Raw genomic sequence first — 18,024 nt, forward strand, 5'->3', positions numbered from 1 at the left:
AATGAACATTCAGGACTGATGTCCTTTAGGATTGACTGATTGGATCTCCTTGCAGTCCAAGAGACTCTCAAGAGTCCTTTCCAACACCACAGTTCAAAAGCATCAATTCTTCAGCACTCAGTCTTCTTTATGGTCCAGCTCTCACATCCAAACATGACCGTTGGAAAAACCATAGGTTTGACTAGATGGAACTTTGTCAGCTAGTTTATTTATTTTCACAATCATCCTTAAATACTTGCTCCTTTTTTATATCTTAGTTTCTTATCTATTCTTATTTTCTTCCGCTTATAAACTGATAAAAGTTCATCTAATTTTTCAACTTTTGTTGTTGATTTATAATGTTGTGGTAATTTTAGGTATACAATAAAATGAATCAGTCATACATAAATATATATCCACTCTTTTCTGGATTCTTTTCCCATATAGACCACTATAGAGTATTGACTAGCATTCCCTGTGCTATACAGTAAGTCCTCATTAGTTACCTGTTTTAAGTATGCTGCTGCTGCTAAGTCACATCAGTCAGGTCCGACTCTGTGCAACCCCATAGACGGCAGCCCACCAGGCTCCCCCGTCCCTGGGATTCTCAAGGCAAGAACACTGGAGTGGTTTGCCATTTCCTTCTCCAATGCATGAAAGTGATAAGTGAAAGTGAAGTTGCTCAGCCTGCAGCCTACCAGGCTCCTCTGCCCACGGGATTTTCCAGGCAAGAGTACTGGAGTGGGTCCCCAGTGCCTTCTCCGATTTTAAGTACAGTAGGGCATATATGTCAGTCCCAATCACTTAATTTATCCCTCTGGAAACCGTAAGTTCGTTTTCTCCATCTGTCTATGACTCTATTTCTGTTTTGTAGATAAGTTCATTTGTACCTCTTTTTTAGATTACATGTATAAGGGATATCATATGCTATTTGTCTTTCTCTGACTTACTTCACTCAATATAACAATCTCTAGGTCAATCCACAGTACTGTAAATGGCATTATTTTGTTATTTTTTATAGTTGAGTAATATTCCATTGTGTATATATCACATCTTCTTTATACATTTCTCTGTTGGCGAATATTTAGGAAGCTTCCGTGTTCTGACTACTGTAAATAGTACTGCAATGACCATTAGGATGCATATAGCCTTTCACATTATGGTTTTCTCTGGATGTATGCCCGGGAGCAGGATTGCTGGATCATGTGGTAGCACTATTTAAAAAAAGAAAAGAAGAAGACTCTGTACTGTTCTCCATAGTGGCTGTGTGTGTGTGCTTAGTCATGTCCAACTCTTTGCAACCTTTTCAAAGGCTGTAGCCCACCAGACTCCTCTGTCCATGGGATTTCCCATGCAAGAATACTAGAGTAGGTTGCCATTTCCTTCTCTCAGGGATCTTCCAGACCCAGGAATCAAACCCATGTCTCTCAAGTGTCCTGCATTGGTGGGCAGGTTCTTTACCACTAGTACCACTTGGGAAGCTAAACCAGTTGGTAGAGTGGCTATATCAATTTACATTCCCTTCTCCTACGTCGTCTCCAGTATCTACTGTTTGCAGCTATTTTGATGATGGCCATTCTGACCAGTGTCAGGTGATACACCATTGGAGTTTTGATTTTCATTTCTCTATTAATTAGTGATGTTGAGCATTTTTTCATGTTTTTATTGTCTATCTGTATGTCTACTTTAGAGGAATGTCTATTTAGATCTTCTGCCCATTTTTGATTGGGCTGTATTTTTTTTTTTATATTGAACTTCATGAACTGTTCGTGTCTTGGAGATTAATCTTTTGTCAGTGTCTCAGTTGCAAACAATTTCTCCCATTCTGAAGGCTGTCTTTTCATCATGTTTATAGTTTTGTTTGCTGTACAAAAGGATTTAAGTTTAATTAGGTCCCATTTGTTTATTTTTGTTTTTATCTCCATTACTCTAAGATGTGGATCAAAAGAGATCTTGCTGCAATTTTTGTCAAAGAATGTTCTGCCTATATTTTCTTCTAAGAATTTTGTAGTATCCAGCCTTACATTTATATTTTTATCCATTTTGAGTTTATTTTTGTGTATGGTGTTAGGGAATGTTCTGATATCATTCATTTTCATGTAACTGTCTTTTCCCATCATTATTTATTGAAGGGACCGTCTTTTCTCCACCATATATTCTTGCCTACTTAGTCATAGAATTGTGGTGCTGGATGAGACTCTTGAGAGTTCCTTGGAATGCACGGAGATCAAACCAGCCCAGAATATTCACTGGAAGGACTGATGCTGAAGCTGAAGCTCCAATACTTTGGCCACTTGATATGAAGAGCTGACTCATTGGGAAAGACCCTGATGCCTGGAAAGACTGAAAGCAGGAGAAGAAGTGGACAGTAGAAGATGAGATGGTTAGATAGCATCACTGACTCAATGGACACGAGTTTGAACAAACTCCGGGAAATGGTGAACGACAAGGAAGCCTGGCATACTACAGTCCATGGCATAGCAAAGGGTGGAACACGACTTAGTGACCGAACAACTAAGCAACAACAAAAGGCAGGTGCATAGATTTATTCTATTGTGTTCCATTGATCTATATTTCTGTTTTATGCCAGTACCATACACACTGTGTTGGTAACTGTGGCTTTGTAGTTTAATCTGAAGTCAGGGAGCCCAATTCTTCCAGCTCCATTTTTCTTTCTTAAGATTGCATTGGCTATTCATGGTCTTCTGTGTTTCCACTCAAGCTGTAAAATTTTTGTTCTAATTCTGTGAAAAGTCCCATTGGTAGTTTGATAGGAATTGTATTGAATCTGTAGATTGCTTTGGGTAGTATAGTCATTTTCACAATAATGACTCTTCCGATCCAAGAACATGGTATATCTCCCTGTTTATGATTTTTTATTTCTTTCATCAGTGTTTTATAGTTTTCAGAGTATCTCTTTAGATAGGTTTATTCCTAGGTATTTTATTCTTTTTGTTGCAGTGAGAAATGGGGTTGTTTCTTTAATTTCTTTTTCTGATATTTTGTTGTTAGTGTATAGGAATGGAAAAGATTTCTATGTATTAATGTTATATCCCAAAATTTATCAAATTCATTGATTAATTCTAGTCATTTTCTGGTAACATCTTAAGGATTTTTTTTTATGTATAGTACCATGCCATCCAAAAACAGTAACAGTTTTACTTCTTTTCCAGTTTGGATTTCTTTTATTTCTTTTTTCCTCTGATTGCCATGGGTAAGACTTCCAAAACTATGTTTAATAATTGTGGCCAAAGTGAGCAGGCTTGTCTTGTTCCTGATCTTAGGGGAAATGCTTTTAACTTTTTCACCATTAAGAATGATGTTTGCTGTGGATGTATCATATATGGCCTTTATTATGTTTATATAGGTTCCCTCTGTGGAAAATTCTGAAAGAGATGGGAATACCAGACCACCTGACCTGTCTCTTGAGAAACCTATATGCAGGTCAGGAAGCAACAGTTAGAACTGGACATGGAACAACAGACTGGTTCCAAATAGGAAAAGGAGTACATCAAGGCTGTATATTGTCACCCTGCTTATTTAACTTATATGCAGAGTACATTATGAGAAATGCTGGGCTGGAAGAAGCACAAGCGGGAATCAAGATGATTGCCAGGAGAAATATCAATAACCTCAGATATACAGATGACACCACCCTTATGGCAGAAAGTGAAGAGGAACTAAAAAGCCTCTTGATGAAAGTGAAAGAGGAGAGTGAAAAAGTTGGCTTAAAGCTCCACATTCAGAAAACGAAGATCATGGCATCTGGTCCCATCACTTCATGGGAAATAGATGGGGAAACAGTGGAAACAGTGTCAGACTTTATTTTGGGGGGCTCCAAAATCACTGCAGATGGTGACTGCAGCCATGAAATTAAAAGACGCTTACTCCTTGGAAGGAAAGTTATGACCAACCTGGATAGCATATTCAAAAGCAGAGACATTACTTTGCCAACAAATGTCCATCTAGTCAAGGCTATGATTTTTCCTGTGGTCATGTATGGATGTGAGAGTTGGACTGTGAAGAAGGCTAAGCGCTAAAGAATTGATGCTTTTGAACTGTGCTGTTGAAGACTCTTGAGAGTCCCTTGGACTGCAAGGAGATCCAACCAGTCCATTCTGAAGGAGATCAGCCCTGGGATTTCTTTGGAAGGAATGATGCTAAAGCTGAAACTCCAGTACTTTGGCCACCTCATGCGAAGAGTTGACTCATTGGAAAAGACTCTGATGCTCGGAGGGATTGGGGGCTGGAGGAGAAGGGGACAACAGAGGATGAGATGGCTGGATGGCATCACTGACTCAATGGACGTGAGTTTGAGTGAACTCTGGGAGATGGTGATGGACAGGGAGGCCTGGTGTGCTGCAATTCACGGGGTCGCAAAGACTCGGACACGACTGAGTGACTGAACTGAAGTGAACTGAACTGAGGTTCCCTCTATGCCCACTTTCTAGAGAGTTTTTTATCAGAAAAGGGTGTGAAATTCTGTCAAAACGTTTTTCTGCATCTATTGAGATGACCATATATATTTTTTTCCTTCAGTTTCTTAATGTGATGTATTGCACTGATTGACTTGCAGATATTGGAAAATCCTTTCATCCCTGAGATAAGCCACATTTGATCATAATGTGTGACCCTTTAATGTGTTGTTGGATTCAGTTTGCTAGAATTTTGTTAAGGGTTTTTGCATTTATGTTCATCAGTGATACGGACTATAGTTTTCTCTTTTGTGATGTATCTATCTGGCTCTGGTATTAGAGTGAGAGTAGCATGAGTTTGGGAGCGTTCCTGCCTCTGTGAATTTTCGGAAGGTTAGGCGTTGACTCTTCCCTAAATGTTTGCTAGAAACTGCCTGTGAAGCCATCTGGTCCTAGACATTTATTTTTTGTTTGTTGAAAGGTTTTATATCATAGTTTAGTTTCAGTACTTGTAATTGGTCTCTTCATATTTCCCATCTTTTTCTGGTTCAGTCTTGGAAGGTTGTACCTTTCTAAGAATTTGCCCATTTCTTAAAGGTTGTCCATTTTATTGGTGTACAGTTGCTTGTAGTAGCCTGTTATGATCCTTTGTATTTCTGTGGTATCCATTTTAACTTCCTCTTGTTCATTTTTAATTTTATTGATTTGAGTCCTCACTTTTTTTCTCAATGAGTCTGGTTAAAGATTTATCATTTTTTTATCTTATCTTTTTTTTTATCTTTTCAAAGAACCAGCTTTGAATTTCACTGACCTTGCTATTGTCTTTTTATTTTTATTTCATTTATTTCTACTCTGATCTTTATGATTTCTTTCCTTCTACTAAATTTGAGATTTTTTGCTCTTCTTTCTCCAGTTGCTTTAGCTGTAAAGTTAAGTTTATTTGAGATTTTTCTTGTTCCTTGAGGTAGGATTATATCACTATAATCTTCTCTCTTAGAACTGCTTTTGCTGATTTCCATAGGTTTTGGTCACAAAGAGTTGGACACGACTGAGCAACTGAACTGGATTGACAGGTTTTGGATCGTCATGTTTTTTGTTGTCATTTTTCTCTAGGTGTTTTTTAATTTCCTCTTTGATTTCTTCAGTGATCCATTGGTTATTTAGTAGCAAATTATTTAACCCATGTATTTGTGCTTTTTACAGTGTATTTCTCCTTGGATTTATCCTATATGGGACTCTCTGCACTTTCTGGACTTGGGTGACTATTTCCTTATCCATGTTAGGAAACGTTTTGACTATAATCGTTTCAAATGTTTTCTCAGGCCCTTTCTCTTCTGGGACCCCTATAATTGGAATGTTTGTGCATTTAATGTTGTCCCAGAGGTCTCTGAGATGTTCATTCATTTTTTTTTCTTATTCTGTTCCACAGCAGGGTTTTCACCATTCTATCTTCTAGCTTACTTATCCATTCTTCTGCTATTATTCTGCTATTGATTCTTTCTAGTGCATTTTTCATTCCGGTTATTGTATTGTTCATCTCTGTTTGTTCTTTAGTTCTTCTAGGTCTTTGTTAAGCATTTCTTATCTTCTAGATCTATGCCTCCATTCTTTTTTCAGCATATTGGATCATCTTTAGTATCATTGCTATGAATTCTTTTTCAGGGAGATTGCTGGTCTCCTCTTCATTTAATTGTTCTTGTACTTTTTTATCTTGCTCCTTCATCTGCAACATATTTCTTTGTTATCTCATTTTGTCTAACTTCTTGCATTTGTGGTCTTCTTTCTGCAGGCTGCAGAACCTTAGTTCTTGCTTCTGATGTCTGCTACCTGGTGGGTGAGGTTGCTCTAGGAGCCAAGACGGTGATTAGGGGTGAGTGGGCCACCCAGGTGGCAGGCTTCCACCAGGATCCTCTGTCCATGGGATTCTCCAGGCAAGAACACTGAAGTAGTTGCCATGCCCTCCTCCAGGGGATCTTCCTGACCCAGGGATTGAACTCACATTTTTTGCAGCTCCTGCATTGCACGTAGATTCTTTTACCACTGAGCCACTTGGGAAGCCCCTGTAGAATCACCTAATTTGTTTCCTTTTTCAGCTAAGTTTTTGTAAGAAGAGTCAAACTTTTTCCATCTCTATTTCCCTACTCTTCAGCTCCTTGGATCTGACATCTGACTGAATTCCTCCACAACAACTGTTTTAGTAATGATCACTCATGGTTTCCAATGGATTGATACCAGGCAGTTCTCATAAACAATGGTTACTGGCAACACTTCACAGTGCTAACCACCCTTGCTGTCTTTGCCATCTATTGCTTGTTCTTCATTGATCTACTTTCTCTCTAATCTTTTTCTCCTACTCTTCTTTTTTGGGTTCCTCTTCATACTTTAACTCCCCAAATTTTATTTTCAAAATTTGTGTCAATATTTTCTAAACTTTTGTCCATACCTTGGTTGGATGTGAAAATCAGTCAAAAAGACTTGCAGGAGACTGGCAAATTTCTGACTTGGTTAATGGCTGATGCCACCACCTAAATCACACAATATGGTTCAAGCAAAGTATTAATATGATCAAGAGGGGAATTTGGCAGAAGAGGAAGAGAAAGAGAAACCTGACAGTAAAAAGACTGAAATGTGCAGATACACATCATCTCTGAAGTTTTTTTCTCTTCTAAAATCCAAGTATTCAGATCCATTCCTGAATGAGATGCAAATTATGGACCAATATAAGGGAGAATATAATTATGGAAACATTGGTAAGCTGCAGGACCATTTTCTAGAACTGCTATGAACTAAGGAACTTCACAAGCCCCTTGATATTTAGATGCTATGATTCTATGGATATCATCACTGTATTAAATACAGGACCAAAGACAAAGAAATCAAGGCAGACCCACAAAAAATCAGCAAATGAATCAGAGTAAGAATATATTTTCTTCCTTGCCCTGAGGGACTAGGAATTCGTTGCCTAAATTATATAAAACTCATTATAAAAGACGTTCCATACACAACCCAAAGAATTTCTTCTTGACTGACATTTTAGCAAGCAGTGAAGTCTTCTGAATGTTTCTGCTTTCCACCTTGTGATAAACGTCTTCATTTATTCACCTCAGAGCCTTCTGTTGTTTCCATCTGAGTAAGATCCATTTCAGGGCTAAAGCTGGCAACCAACACTTGACCAGTGGCTTGTGACAGCTGACATCTGATACATGGCTGGAATAATCCCTGAGGTTGCTAGGCAGTTTTCTCATAATTTGGCATGGACACTGTCACTCTTCTCAGGGACTCTGAGCCTATGAAGAGAAGTGCTTGTTGCCATGCCACTTTAACTGCCCTTTGAAGGAGCGCTGTTGACCCATTCACTATTGTTATCTTCTCTGAATAAGTGCAAGCTATCTTTGACCTTTCAACTAGACAGCAACTAGGGCATAAGCCACAGTATCCTAGAGAGCTTCTGATTTGGGGACATGTCAGATTTAAATATCTGGCTTGAAATAAATGAGCAAATATCTGGCTTGAAATAAATGAGCAAATAGGTGAGGATCTAGGGTTGCTGAAAACCAACCAGAGTAAAGGGAAAGAAAAAGAATGAGGTGGAGAAGGACAAGAAGTAGGAGTGAGGAGAAAGAGAAGAACACTTATTAAATGCCTGTTGTGTGTGAAGAGCCAAGAGAATCCTTTTATTCATAGCATCTAATCTCATGAGGAGCACACTTATTGTCCCGTGATTTCAGATGGGGAAACGGAAGCTTAGAGGCTAACATGCCTGAGTATCACAGTTACTGAACACCTGCCTCTGCCACACTGGATTCGCACTGAGAAAGTCAGCAGGAAAAGGTTAGATTTGGGTAACGGTTTACAGAAGTTGAGAAAAATACTACAAGGCCTTGCATTCTTGATGTTTGAAACCTGTGCAACTGTTTTTTAAGTTAACAAATAAAACCCTTATAGCACCAAAATAAGGGAAAGTAATGCCCAAAATTCCTGCTATATGGAATAGAAGAGTTTTTATGTATATCAAGATAAATTAGTTAACCAGTACTGCAACTATAACTCTTCTGGAATGTCTTTTAGTGTTTAAGAAAAAAATAGACTTAGATACTGTCATTACCAAGAGATATGTTACAGTACTTTGGAATTACTGTATAAACTGCATAAACAGCACAAAACACTAGCAAATGTTACAAATACCTAAAACTTTAAGGATATTTCACTTTGAATTTATTGATCTGCAGTACCATTCTGTTCAGATAGAATGAATGTATCTCACCATATCAGAGCTGCCTGCTAAAGAATAGAAGCAAGTTAATGTCAGGAGCTGGGTGACTTCTATCTCCATTATCGTTTTGACTTTTGATTATAAACGTAGCCACCGTGATCTTAGAACTTTACAATCATGTAGCACTTGACAGTCACGTAGCACTTGACAGGCACAAAGTTCTTTTTCATATCATCTCATTAAATTCTAATAACTCCCCTAAATTGCTTTTGTTTCTTTGAAAATCTCCAAAAATTAATGGACATGCCCCAAGTCACATCTATGATAGGTATCAGAGCAAGGATTCCAACCTACGTTCTCTGCTTCCGCTAACTTATTATGCTTATAACCATGTTTGTGATAGTTCACAACATATTTATTCTCTGATGATAAAACCACTTACATAAGCATTTTTATATGATTTCAGTAAAGTTAAACTTAATCACATATTAAAGGTGATGGCAGATAATTTCAATTCAAAGGGGACAGTATTAGCTATTTATGACTTGACATTTTAGAGTTTATCAAAAACACTCAGGCATAAAGGCAAATACTAACTTCTCCCTGAACTTGCCTGGTGAATGTCTAGGTTAGGGAAGGAATGTTAGAGTGCAGAACATTATGTATCTGTAATCTGATAAGCAGCTTGATAACCAGAAGCCGAATCCAAAAAGTTCATCTTGAATTGCACTCTAGGCTGTGATGTGTCTCTCCACATATCCGTGTATGTGTACGCAAATACCAAGTATGTAGATGCATGTATATTTATATCTATACACATATGTATTTATATATATATAGTAATATGTAAATATAGATGCCACTTCCTAAATACCAAAACATGCAGTCTGCATGAGTCTGTTACTACGAAGAGTGTGAGGATTGTGACAGACCGCCTGGTGAAATGTTATCCATGTTATTCACAAGACAAAAATTAGCATCACTCCCTCACTGAGCTTATTAAAAAAAATAGGAGAATGAAATGAACTAAAACTTCCCATTGAAAATCAAGCAACATATAGCTTGGTTTCCTTCTGAAAGATTCTCTTTGTTCTGACACAACACAGAAATCATTTAAATCACTCAAATTGCTCTTTGTGGGTTGTGTCTGGAGACATGCTTGGGTGTAGGTGTCTCTGCGGCAGAAAAGTGGAAAAGTTCGCTTGGCACCCACCTTTTCAGCTGGGCCCTCTCTCTCTCTGTGTGTCTGACCTTCACTGACATTCAAGCTGCAAGCCCATCCCTGGCCTCCTGTTGGGAGGACTGGGGCGAACACCATCTAGCAGGCCCTGTCGTGTTCCACCCTCGTCCTCCAGGGCCTTTAAAATACTTCTGGGCTTTCTCTCTGAGCATTTCCTTCTAACTGCCCACCTCCAACTCTGGAGAATTTAGAGAACTGGTTACTGGAGTGCTTTGTTTACACAGAGGGCTTTTAAAAGTGCCTAGTGGTAACATACGGAGAAGGCAATGGCACCCCACTCCAGTACTCTTGCCTGGAAAATCCCATGGACAGAGAAGCCTGGTGGGCTGCAGTCCATGGGGTCGCACAGAGTCGGACACGACTGAGTGACTTCACTTTCACTTTTCACTTTCATGCATTGGAGAAGCAAATGGCAACCCACTCCAGTGTTCTTGCCTGGAGAATCCCAAGGACAACGGGGCTGCCATCTATGGGGTCGCACAGAGTCGGACACGACTGAAGAAACTTAGCAGCAGCAGTAGTGGTAACATATCCCACATGTCAATCAATTACTGACAGAAGAGGAGGAAAGCTCTTGCCTGAGTTGGGACAGAATCAGGAGTATACTTTATACTGTCTATCTCCCTTGCAGGATCAGACTGAGACTGGACTTTCCCTGGAATCACACCCTTATTCAGCTTCCTCCCCTTTCTTTCCAGTGTGTCCTGGAGCATATTCTTAGTAAGTTACTTGCAAGGGGTCTGCTGCTGGGGAATTCAATCACAGAAGACACCTTGGACCTTCCTTTCCTGTTTCCCTCCTCTCCTCCTTCTCCTTCTCCTCTTCTTTTTCTTCTTCTCCTCTTTTATCTTGTAGTTTCTCACCTGAATTCTTTTGAAGGATAAATTTATGGCATATAAATCAATAAATTAGTGAGAGCTAAGATTTACGGAACACTCACTATCAAATATTGTTCTAAGTGACTTGCATGTATTAATCCTCAAACCAACCCTAGATATGGGTGTTATTATTATTATCTTCACTTTACAGGAAAGGAAATGGAGGCTTTCCTGTAAATTGAGGCAGAGAGATTAAGTAATTTGTTTCAGGTCATACAGTTGGGATTTGAAGGCAGGGATTCTGGCTTCAGAGTCCATGCTTTTTCCAGTTCATCACACTTCTGAAACAAGCCTGGCTTTCTAAGTCCCAGATCTGATTCCTTCCCTGAAGATAAGAATTTAGAAAAGTTTCTGAATTTTCTGTGCCTCAGTTTCTCTTCTTACATTCTTTCTGTAAAATGGGACTTCCTTGCACTTTGTATTAGCAAACTAACAAGAGTTTTTTAAGTAATTTATTATTCTATTAAACTCTTGCTTGGAATAAGCATAGGCATAAATTTGTCAAATGTCAAATCACTCCTCTACTAAAATCTTCTGAGGAGTTGGCAATTGTGCATTAATACTACTTTTTGTATTGTTGCCAAAATAGTAAACAGGATTCCATTTCCAAATCGTTCAAAGGTATTCCCAACAATGTTGAAATAATGAGCACATTGTCATCACGCCATACTGCCTGTTAGCTGGTTACATGGAAATGGAGGTGTAGCTGACATCATTTGTAAAGATTAATTTAGTACAGCCATTTTTTTCTTTTTCTTGTAAGTTTGAAAGAAATTCCACACCAACTCACTATGACTAAGAATTTTGGATACCTCATGAAAAAGATGGTGTTTTACTATTTCTGTAGAAATGAAGACCAGGGCAAACAACTTCATTCACGTCTTGTGAATCTATGTTAATGAAATCCGGAATCAAATTAATCTGATTTAGTTAACATGAAATAAACATGAGGGTTGTAGCAGATTCAGGAATCGCATTTCAGAGGCATGTTATTCCCATGGAAAGTTGTCTGGTGAAAGCCTGTCATCAGACACCATGGTGTCGGCGTTGGTACCTGATCAGTCACATGGTGGCGGGGTTGGGGGGAGTCCTGCCTGGTGTGTGACTCTGTGCAAGTTCATAACTTTTCTTCCTTAGGTCCCTTGTATAATGTAAAGCAATTTAGACAGGAAGCTCCCTGATCTTAATCAGGTCCACGAATATTTGGTTTTGTTAAAGCCTGAGGGTGTGCTTTTGTTTGGATTTTGACTGGCAAGAAGCACCAGGATTCCCAGTTTCATTTATTAAATGAATATTGGCTTGTGCTTTGGTAGATTCTGACACTGCCTTCCCAGTATATACCCAGACAGTCCTTGTGATCCACCCGTCTACTCATCAGCTGACATGTTCTGCTGGTACATTAAATAAAGGGGAAGTAACAATAACGCTTGGATTATTGGCCTGAGAACAACACACCAGCTGTGCATCAGCTATTGCCACAGGCCACGGGGGTCTTACAATTTGCATCCAAACTGCTGTGGGGGGCAGGATAGCAAGATGGGAGAATGGTAAGGAGGCAGTGGTGAATGTTACTGGACAAAGAAAGACAAGTGGACCTGCCCGACGACTTGCAAAAGTGCCACCGGGGCTCTCTCACCTTTAAAGTCGGCTGTCCACTAGCCACGCACCTGTTAGCGCTAATTCACGGAGTGAAAAGGAAGGGGAAAGCGATATGGTCTCTCATTCCGCGCGATGCGGAGAGTGAGAGATAAGGAGGAAATAACAATGACTCTTGAATTTTTGACCTGAGAGAATGGTTTATAATGGTGCTACTAATTTACTTGTAAAAAAAATGGGGAAGAATCAAGATTAAATCTCAAAAGTTTCATTATAGACTTGCTCAGTTTGAGACACTTAGGAGACAAAGTTAAAGATATTAAGTAGGCATTCGGATACATGAGTCTGGTGCCCTGAGGACAGGTCTGGGTGGAAACATAAATTTGGGGTTCTTTAGTGTTGTGTGATCGGAGAAGGCAGTGGCACCCCACTCCAGTACTCTTGCCTGGAAAATCCCATGGACGGAGAAGCCTGGTAGGCTGCAGTCCATGGGGTTGCTAAGAATCGGACACGACTGAGTGACTTCACTTTCACTTTTCACTTTCATACATTGGAGAAGGAAATGGCGACCCACTCCAGTGTTCTTGCCTGGAGAATCCCAGGGACGGTGGGACCGGGTAGGCTGCCCTCTATGGGGTTGCACAGAGTCGGACACGACTGAAGCAACTTAGCAGCAGCAGCAGCAGTGTTGTGTGATGTTTAAAACCATGGCCTTCAGAGAGATACATTCTGTACAGAGAGAACATAGATGGAGAGTGGATAGGACCCATGACTTGAGCCCTGGAGGAGTCTATTATTTCATGCACTAGAGGAGGATGAGGAAGAATCAGAAAAGTGTGCTGTCTCAGGGATCAAGAGAAGAATATGTTTTAAATAATAAAGACAGTCAGATTAAAGTCAAGAGTGAGCTGCTGTGTCACCAAGTAACACCAGGTGGAGAAGAGACTGCTGGATTTAATGAAATGAGGGTCAAAAAAATGAGATATAACAGCAGAAACAATTAACTGCTTGGGCTAGATTTTTTAATATCTGCAAGTCAATCAATGTGATATACCACATTAGGAAATTGAAGAATAAAAATCATATAACTGTACCACTGGATATAGAAAAAGTCTTGGATAAAATTTAATGTTGATTTATGATAAAAATTCTCCAAAAAGTGGGCATAGAAGGAACATACCTCAACATAATAAATGTTATGTATGACAAACTCACAGCAAATATTATACTCAGTAGTATAAATCAGAAGAGAAGGCAATGGCACCCCACTCCAATACTCTTGCCTGGAAAATCCCATGGACAGAGGAGCCTGGTGGGCTGCAGTCCATGGGGTCGCGAAGAGTCAGACACGACTGAGCGACTTCACTTTCACTTTTCACTTTCATGCATTGGAGAAGGAAATGGCAACCCACTCCAGTGTTCTTACCTGGAGAATCCCAGGGATGGGGGAGCCTCGTGGGCTGTCTATGGGGTCACACAGAGTCGGACACGACTGAAGCGACTTAGCAGCAGCAGCAGCAGTATAAATCTGAAAAAATCCTCTAAAATAGGGAATAAGATAAGAATGCCCACTCTTGCCACTTTTATTCCACACAGCATTAAAAGTCCTAACCATAGCAATCAAAGACTAAAAAGAAATGAAATCCACATTAGAAAGGAAGAACTAAAACTGTCACTGTTGGCAGATGACATGATACTATACCTCAGAAATCATAAAGATGCCACCAGAAAACTACTGGAGCTTATCAACGAATTCAGTAAAGTTGCAGGATACAAAAATTAATATAAGAAATCGGTTGCATTTTTATATACTGTGATTAGTCACTCAGTCGTGTCAAACTCTTTGCGACCCCATGGACTGTAGCCCACCAGGGCTTCTCCAGGGCTTCTCCAGAAAAGAATACTGGAGTGGGTTGCTATGACCTCCTCCAAGGGATCTTCCCAACCCAGGAATTGAACCCAGGTTTCCTGCATTGCAGGTGGATTCTTTACCATCTGAGCCACCAGGGCAGCCCTTTTCTACACTAATACTGAAATAAATATTATAAGGAGAAATTAAGGAAACAATCCCATTTACCACTACATCAAAAAATAATAAAATATCCAGGAATAAACCTACCTTAGGAAATAAAAGACCTGTACTCAGAAAACTGAAAGACACTGATGGAAGATAATGAAGAAGGCACAAACAGATGAAAAGATATATCATGTTTTTGATTGGAAGCATCAATATTGTTAAAACGAGCATACAATCCAAGAAGGCAATCTGCATAATCAATGCACTCCCTATCAAAAAGCCATAATCCCATCAGTTCAGTTCAGTCGCTCAGTCATGTCCGACTCTTTGCAACCCCATGAATCTCAGCACGCCAGGCCTCCCTGTCCATCACCAACTCCCGGAGTTCACTCAGACTCACGTCCATTGAGTCAGTGATGCCATCCAGCCATCTCATCCTCTGTTGTCCCCTTCTCCTCCTGCCCCCAATCCCTTCCAGCATCAGAGTCTTTTCCAATGAGTCAGCTCTTCTCATCAGGTGGCCAAAGTAATCCCATAATCCCTATCAAAATGCCAACAGCCAATGCCTATTGCCACAAATGGCATTATTTCATTCCTTCTTATGGCTGCATAATATATTCCACTGATCTCCAGTAGCATATTGGGCACCTACTGACCTGGGGAGTTCCTCTTTCAGTATCCTATCATTTTGCCTTTTCATACTGTTCATGGGGTTCTCAAGGCAAGAATACTGAAGTGGTTTGCCATTCCCTTCTCCAGTGGACCACATTCTGTCAGATCTCTCCACCATGACCTGCCCATCTTGGGTTGCCCCACGGGCATGGTTTAGTTTCATTGAGTTAGACAAGGCTGTGGTCCTAGTGTGATTAGATTGACTAGTTTTCTGTGAGTATGGTTTCACTGTGTCTGCCCTCTAATGCCCTCTTGCAACACCTACTGTCTTACTTGGGTTTCTCTTACCTTGGGCGTGGGGTATCTCTTCACGGCTGCTCCAGCAAAGCACAGCCGCTGCTCCTTACCTTGGACGAGGGTTATCTCCTCACTGCCACCCCTCCTGACCTTGAATGTGGAATAGCTCCTCTAGGCCCTCCTGTGCCTGCGCAGCCACGGCTAATTGCCAACAACCGCTGGATCATGGAAAAAGCAAGAGAGTTCCAGAAAAACATCTATTTCTGCTTTCTTGACTATGCCAAAGCCTTTGACTGTGTGGATCACAATAAACTGTGGAAAATTCTGAAAGAGATGGGAATACTAGACCACCTGACCTGCCTCTTGAGAAATTTGTATGCAGGTCAGGAAACAACAGTTAGAACTGGACATGGAACAACAGACTGATTCCAAATAGGAAAAGGAGTACGTCAAGGCTGTATATTGTCACCCTGCTCCTTTAACTTCTATGCAGAGTACATCATGAGAAACGCTGGACTGGAAGAAACACAAGCTGGAATCAAGATTGCCAGGAGAAATATCAATAACCTCAGATATGCAGATGACACCACCCTTATGGCAGAAAGTGAAGAGGAACTAAAAAGCCTCTTGATGAAAGTGAAAGTGGAGAGTGAAAAAGTTGGCTTAAAGCTCAACATTCAGAAAACGAAGATCATGGCATTCGGTCCCATCACTTCATGGGAAATAGATGGGGAAACAGTGGAAACAGTGTCAGACTTTATTTTGGGGGGCTCCAAAATCACTGCAGATGGTGATTGCAGCCATGAAATTAAAAGACACTTAGTCCTTGGAAGGAAAGTTATGACCAAAAAATTATTGTTACCAAAGGGGAAATGTGGGGTTGAGATAAACTAGGAGTTTAAGATTAACATATACACACTGCTGCTACTGCTGCTGCTGCTGCTAAGTCACTTCAGTCATGTCCAACTCTGTGCGACCCCATAGACGGCAGTCCACCAGGCTCCCCCGTTCCTGGGATTCTCCAGGCAAGAACACTGGAGTGGGTTGCCATTTCCTTCTCCAATGCACGAAAGTGAAAAATGAAAGTGAAGTCGCTCAGTCTTATCCGATTCTTAGCGACCCCATGGACTACAGCCCACCAGGCTCCTCTGTCCATGGGATTTTCCAGGTAAGAATACTGTAGTGGGGTGCCATTGCCTTCTCCGTATACACACTAGTGTATGTATGTATATATATATATATATATATATATATATATAAAATAACCAACAAGGACTTATACCACGGAAAAGTACATTCAGTATTTTGTAATAACCTATAGAGAAAAGAATCTGAAATTGACCAAAAAAACTCTGTTAAAGCCTCTTGCCTAATTCCATTGATTTCACTTCTCTCCTTCAAAGACCAGAAGTATAAAACTCTGCCTTTTAGCCATTTCATATTTATTGTCATTTGGACCACAGCAGTTCTTTTCTGGATTATGATAGCTATTGACTTGATTTTCTTTTTCTTTCAAAAACGTGCATATTTGAGAGCTATTGAAAGTGTTAGTTGCTCAGTTGTGTCTGACTCTTTGCATCACCATGGACTATAACCTGCCAGGCTCCTCTGTCCATGGAATTCTCCAGGGAAGAATAGTGGAGTGGGTTGCCATTCCCTTCTCCAGGGATGGAACCTGGGTCTCCTGCATTGTAGGCAGATTGTTTACCATCTAAGACACCATGGAAGTCCATAACAGCTATTAGAAATGTATATTGTCTGTCTTACTCAGAGTCTTCAGAAGAGGCAGATTCACAGTAAAACCAAAGCCTGTGATCAACCAGTCAATCAGTGAACCAGCCGGCCAAGCATCCTTAGCTGCACTTAGAACCTCTAACTTTGCTCCCATACCTGCTTTCGTCCCTGATTGTTTCCAGAAGCTGTCTGGCTCCCAACACTTTGGCTTTGCTTCCTTTTTCTGGGCATGTCCTCAAGCTGATTCAGTATGCTTGGTTTCAAGACTCATCATTACTTGGATTGCAGGGACCTTCTGGACTTTCTTGATCCTGACTGCTTTTCCAACATCCCTCTCAACCCAGGTTTGTAGATCCTCTTAGTTTTTCTGTGTGAATAACAACTTTTTATTTTTTAACTTGAAGCTTATATACATTTTATTACTTTTCCTTATTTTATCATATTGGAAAAATTCTAGTATGATTCTTAATTCATAATGAAAATAATAGGCATCATATTTTATTTTTTGACTTGAACATAGTTCTTTCTCCATCTTTAGTCAGTTAATGCTGTAGATTATACATACATGCATAAAGATCCCAGTGTGATTCACTTAAATTATGATTTTTCATTTATTTTTAAAATCATTTATTTTATTTTTTACTATATTGGGGTTTTGTTGCTTTGCCTGGGCTTTCTCTAGTTGTGGCAAGCTGGGCTACCCTTCATTGTGGCGTGCAGGCTTCTCCTAACAGTGGCTTCTCTTGCTTCGGAGCACAGGCTTTAGGCACCCAGTCTCAGTAGCTGTGCTACACGGGCTTAGTGCTCCATGGCATGTAGAATCTCCCCAGACCAGGGATGCACCCCTGTCCTCCGCATTGGCAGGCAGATTCTTACCCATTAGCACCACCAGGGAAGTCCTGATTTTGTATTTATATTCAAGTTCTGACACCTACCAGCTGTTATCTTGGATGAGTTATGTAACCAACATATGTTCCAGTTTTCTCAGCTGGAAATTAGAGTCAAGAGTATAACTTCTACATTCTTCACAAGATTGTCCCTAG

Source organism: Bos mutus, chromosome 14 (genome assembly GCF_027580195.1).
Source record: "Bos mutus isolate GX-2022 chromosome 14, NWIPB_WYAK_1.1, whole genome shotgun sequence".
Lineage (NCBI taxonomy): Eukaryota > Metazoa > Chordata > Mammalia > Artiodactyla > Bovidae > Bos > Bos mutus.